This window comes from Triturus cristatus, chromosome 11 (genome assembly GCF_964204655.1).
Source record: "Triturus cristatus chromosome 11, aTriCri1.1, whole genome shotgun sequence".
NCBI lineage: Eukaryota > Metazoa > Chordata > Amphibia > Caudata > Salamandridae > Triturus > Triturus cristatus.
In genome coordinates this window covers 160,446,449-160,451,468 of record NC_140594.1, presented here as the reverse complement: position 1 = coordinate 160,451,468, position 5,020 = coordinate 160,446,449, and the positions used below count along the sequence as shown (strand labels likewise).

The following is a 5,020-nucleotide window of genomic DNA, read 5'->3' as shown; positions in this document are numbered from 1 at the left end:
AGCAAATATCCCCCGGTATTTTGAGGAAAATACCAGTACGGCCACGACACCTTTAGTGGAGTGGGACGCGTTTAAAGTTGTGATAAGGGGGGACTGTCTTGGTGCGCAGGCAGGCATGCGGCAACAGTTAGAAGCAGATCTTACGCACCTCGAAACTGACTTGCTTAGGAGGGAGGGAATAGCGTTGAGGGGTGACACTGACCCTTTGGAACATTTTAGAGATGAACATTCTAGACTACTAGAGCATCTCCGTAAATTGAATTACGCGGCACATTCAGTGCGCACCCATCACATGGGAGATAGGCCTAGTAGCCTGCTGTCGTGGCTGATACGGCAAGACATGGCTGCTGCACCCGTGACAGCGATACAAAATACTCAAGGAGTTATAGTGCACACTCAAGAAGATATACACCGCGCTTTTGAAGAACACTACTCCACAGTATATAGATCTTACTTGACGGCTACGGCTGTAGACATACAGGATTTCTTGTCCACACTGACGCTGCCACAGCTCACGGACTGTCAGCAGGGAGAAGTGGGTGCTTCTCTTTTGCCGGAGGAAATAAGGGATATTGTATACTCGCTATCGAATGGCAAGGTTCCGGGTCTGGATGGACTGTGGCCGAATTTTATAAGGCATATTCAGCGGTGCTGGTACTGGAGCTGTTGCGTGTATACAAGGCAGCGCTGGAATATTCAACGCTCACCCCCACACAAAATGAGGCAACATTGGTTTCTCTTTTGAAGCCAGGCAGGAACCCTGAACTCCTGGGATCCTATAGAGCACTGGCTCTGCTCAACACAGATTACAAAATCCTTGCCTCTGCCCTAGCTAAACGTCTTGCCCCGTTCGTGCCAACTCTGGTGCATGCCGACCAGAATGGATTTGTACCAACGAGAAGCACCTCCTTAAATATTCGAAGATTGTTCCGGATCCAGAGGTACGCCACGGAGAACTGGCCTAGGTCTGGCTGTCTGGTTCTGGACCTGGAAAAAACTTTTGCTACGCTGGAGTGGCCCTATCTCGCCGCGGTTTTACGTAAATATGAGCTGGGGGATGATTATCTACGACTGGTGCAGTTGCTATACCAATGGCCCACAGTACGAGTTCGCACGGGCAGGCTCCTGTCAGAGGCAATAAGGGTAGGGCGAGGGACCAGACAGGGATGCCTTCTGTCCCCGTTGCTTTTTTCCCTGGCGATGGAACCGTTAGCGGCTCTCCTCAGAGAAGGGGGCGCGGAATGGGGCATCCCCTTGAGTGACGGACTACACACAGTGTCCCTATATGCGGACGACCTGTTATTGTATATACGAGATCTACATGCTGTGCCGCCGGAGATATCAGCACTGTTCGGTAGATTTGAGGCGGTCTCGGGTCTCAGGGTAAACTGGGCCAAATCAGGTGCATACTCTTTCTGTGAGGATATAGCCGCAGCCGATATAAACGTTAATGGAACTACACTCCATTGGTATCCGACCACGTTCAGATACCTAGGAATACACATATACAGGTCCCAGACAGATATTCTGGAAGGAAATTTGGTCCGAGCCGTTTCCTCAATCAGAGCACAGATGAAATTCTGGAAGTCCTTGCCGCTCAATGTGATGGGCTGTGTCACCCTAACCAAAATGATAGTACTACCCAGGTTACTATATTATTTTGCGAATCTACCGGAGTATGTTCCAGTGAAGCTATTCAGGGAATTAGAAGGGATGCTCCGTGGCTTGATCTGGAACGCGGGGCGACCTAGAATAGCGCTGCAGAAACTATATGCACCCCCGGAAAGTGGCGGTTTAGCAGTCCCTCACCTGGAACTATATTATTTAGCGGCACAATTACAGTGGGTTGCGAAGTGGCTCAGTGGCAAGAACCTGGTGGACACGGCAACCGGGGACACGGTCTGGACGCAGGCCCAGATCTGTGGGCTGTTTCACCCGCTAGGAAGAATCCCTCGCCCAACACAAATGCATATCGAGCTGGCTCACAGATGTTTCAAAAGAAGCCTTCACCTCACAAAAGACACGATCCCATATGCCCCTGTACTACCACTTCTTGGGACACCCAGGGTCAGTGACCCTATAACAGACACAACGCTGGCGCCCTGGGTTGCGGTGGGAGTGGAGACAATCGGAGACCTGTATGCGGACGGTACCCTACTGTCTTTCACCACACTGATGGCGGACAGTGGATTGCCAGCGGGCCAGTTCCTCTTGCACGCAGCCATTGTGCGAACATTCACACAACAGTGGGGTGACATGGCCGGCGAGCCGCCGACACACCAGTTAATACAGTACCTACACGTAATGGGAGAGGGCTCGCATGTGATACATTGGCTGGTACAGGCTCTACTCATTCATGTATTGAAGCCACTGCAAAGACTCCGCACACACTGGACAGAAGACAGGGCTGTCCCTGGTCGTATAAAGAGTGGGAACGTGTCATAGCTAGTGCCACGCATATACCGCGGAACTCACGATTTAAACTAATACAAACTTACATTTTACATAGGGCGTACCTCTCACCAGACAAAATTAATAAATATTTCAATGTCAATACATCCGAATGGCCAAGGTGTCATCTCCTAGGTGCTGATCTATTACATATGTTGTGGTCCTGTCCCCTGCTTCTACCCTACTGGCGCGCGATATTGGTAATGCTAACCAACTGCACGAGCACTGAGATACCCTCCATGTGGGAGGTTTGCATGTTGGGGCTCTGCAGGAGAAATAAGGCGGTCTCCAGGTTTCGGGACCTGGGCCTCATAACAGCGAAGCGCCTCATAACTAAAAGGTGGAAGCACAAGGATCCACCAGAAGTATCACACTGGATGAAATCTCTTGAGGTCTGGGCACAGGCGGAGGGTACTATCCTCCACAGGGAAGAAACGGCAGGGTTACGAAAATATCCTATTGCACAGTCTTGGGAGGAAATGCTAAGAAAGCTCACGCACCCTCAGGCAACGCCACAGTCGCCTCCAGCACACCAGACAAGACCTGACGCTTAAAGAACCTCCAGGTCGCTGACACCACGCTGACTTCACATGCCACCCCACTACTATACACTAGGCTGGGCAGGACCCTCACATTCCAAAAACAAAAACAAAACAAAACAGAAAATAAGAAAGAGGAAAAGAAAAACGTCATGTGAAAGCAGCTCCTGAAGCGCATCACTTCCACGCACATGCTCTCATACAGAACGTTAGCAAAGCAGCCCACACATCATACTTGCACGCCGGTCCGGCCCCGACTTCACCTGAAAGGTACTCCAAACACAGGTATCATACGCCATCAGTTAACTGATGTCTCCACTTTTTCCTTTTTTTATTTTCCATTTATAAGTAATTGTTGTTGGATAAAGTTGAATTGTTGTTGCATAGAAGGGGGGAAAACAGAAACAAAAATATATATCTAATGCATAGACTTGACGCTGGAACACCCATTGGTCTATTTACCCATAACACGTTATATGATGTAATTCCAGAGTTGGATTTTATGGCGAACTGTACTTATCAGCACGCGCTGATGTTCTTGCAAACCCCCCTCGCTGGCATGGAGAGGTGTGCTTAGTGCCTTCCTCCTGGCCCTCCATTGGAGATAACAGAGTGTGTGGTCTGTAAGAGCCCGAGGGGATTTGTATACGTAAATGTAACTCCCACGCCCTAGACATGGCTGATAATGGAGTACACTGACGGTAATATTTTGATTTATGTGCAAAGTGTTTAGGAACAAGCGATGTCGTGGACTAATGTACCAGAAAAGATAAAATGCAATGAAGATATTTAAAAAAAAAAAAAAATGATTAAGAGGGACGGCCGGGGGCATTCGTATTGTGCCGCTAGAGGTGAAATTCTTGGACCGGCGCAAGACGAACCAAAGCAAAAGCATTTGCCAAGAATGTTTTCTTTAGTCAAGAACGAAAGTCGGTGGTTCGAAGACGATCAGATACCGTCGTAGTTCCGACCATAAACGATGCTGACTAGCGATCCGGCGGCGTTATTCCCATGACCCGCCGAGCAGCTTCCGGGAAACCAAAGTCTTTGGGTTCCGGGGGGGGGTAGTATGGTTGCAAAGCTGAAACTTAAAGGAATTGACGGAAGGGCACCACCAGGAGTGGAGCCTGCGGCTTAATTTGACTCTACACGGGAATCCTCACCCGGCCCGGACACGGAAAGGATTGACAGATTGATAGCTCTTTCTCGATTCTGTGGGTGGTGGTGCATGGCCGTTCTTAGTTGGTGGAGCGATTTGTCTGGTTAATTCCGATAACGAACGAGACTCCTCCATGCTAACTAGTTACGCGACCCCCAGCGGTCGGCGTCCAACTTCTTAGAGGGACAAGTGGCGTTCAGCCACATGAGATCGAGCAATAACAGGTCTGTGATGCCCTTAGATGTCCGGGGCTGCACGCGCGCTACACTGAACGGATCAGCGTGTGTCTACCCTTCGCCGAAAGGTGCGGGTAACCTGCTGAACCCGGTTCGTGATAGGGATTGGGGATTGCAATTATTTCCCATGAACAAGGAATTCCCAGTAAGTGCGGGTCATAAGCTCGCGTTGATTAAGTCCCATCCCTTTGTACACACCACCCGTCGCTACAACCGATTGGATGGTTTAGTTAGGTCCTCGGATCGGCCCCGCTGGGGTCGGCAACGGCCCTGACGGAGAGCCGAGAAGACGATCAAACTTGACTATCTAGAGGAAGTAACAAGGTTACCGTAGGTGAACCTGCGGAAGGATCATTAACGGCAGAGTGGCCCGAGTGACTGACAGCACCAGCCCGAATCCCTCGGCAGCCTCCTGGAAGCACACAGCGTAGGCACAGGTGCCCGGCCCTGCCCTGGCGCACCCTGGCCGGCGGAGCGGTCCGTGGCTGCATGGGGCGCTCAGGTGAGGACTGGGCCTCCGGCGGGTCCCTTCCACCGGGGAGGACCCGACCGAAGCATGAGGGACCGGGGGTGGGGGGCGTCCCCCATCCCCTGTCCCTCTCTGGGAGGGGCACAGCGGTAGGCCCTCCCGAGAT

At 51.2% G+C, this 5,020-nt stretch overlaps 1 pseudogene; it reads left to right on the top strand.

Moving 5' to 3' along the window:
• The first annotated feature begins 3,333 nt into the window (after positions 1 to 3,333).
• LOC146783817 (18S ribosomal RNA) lies at positions 3,334 to 4,742 on the top strand (annotated as a pseudogene).
• Positions 4,743 to 5,020: the final 278 nt, after the last annotated feature.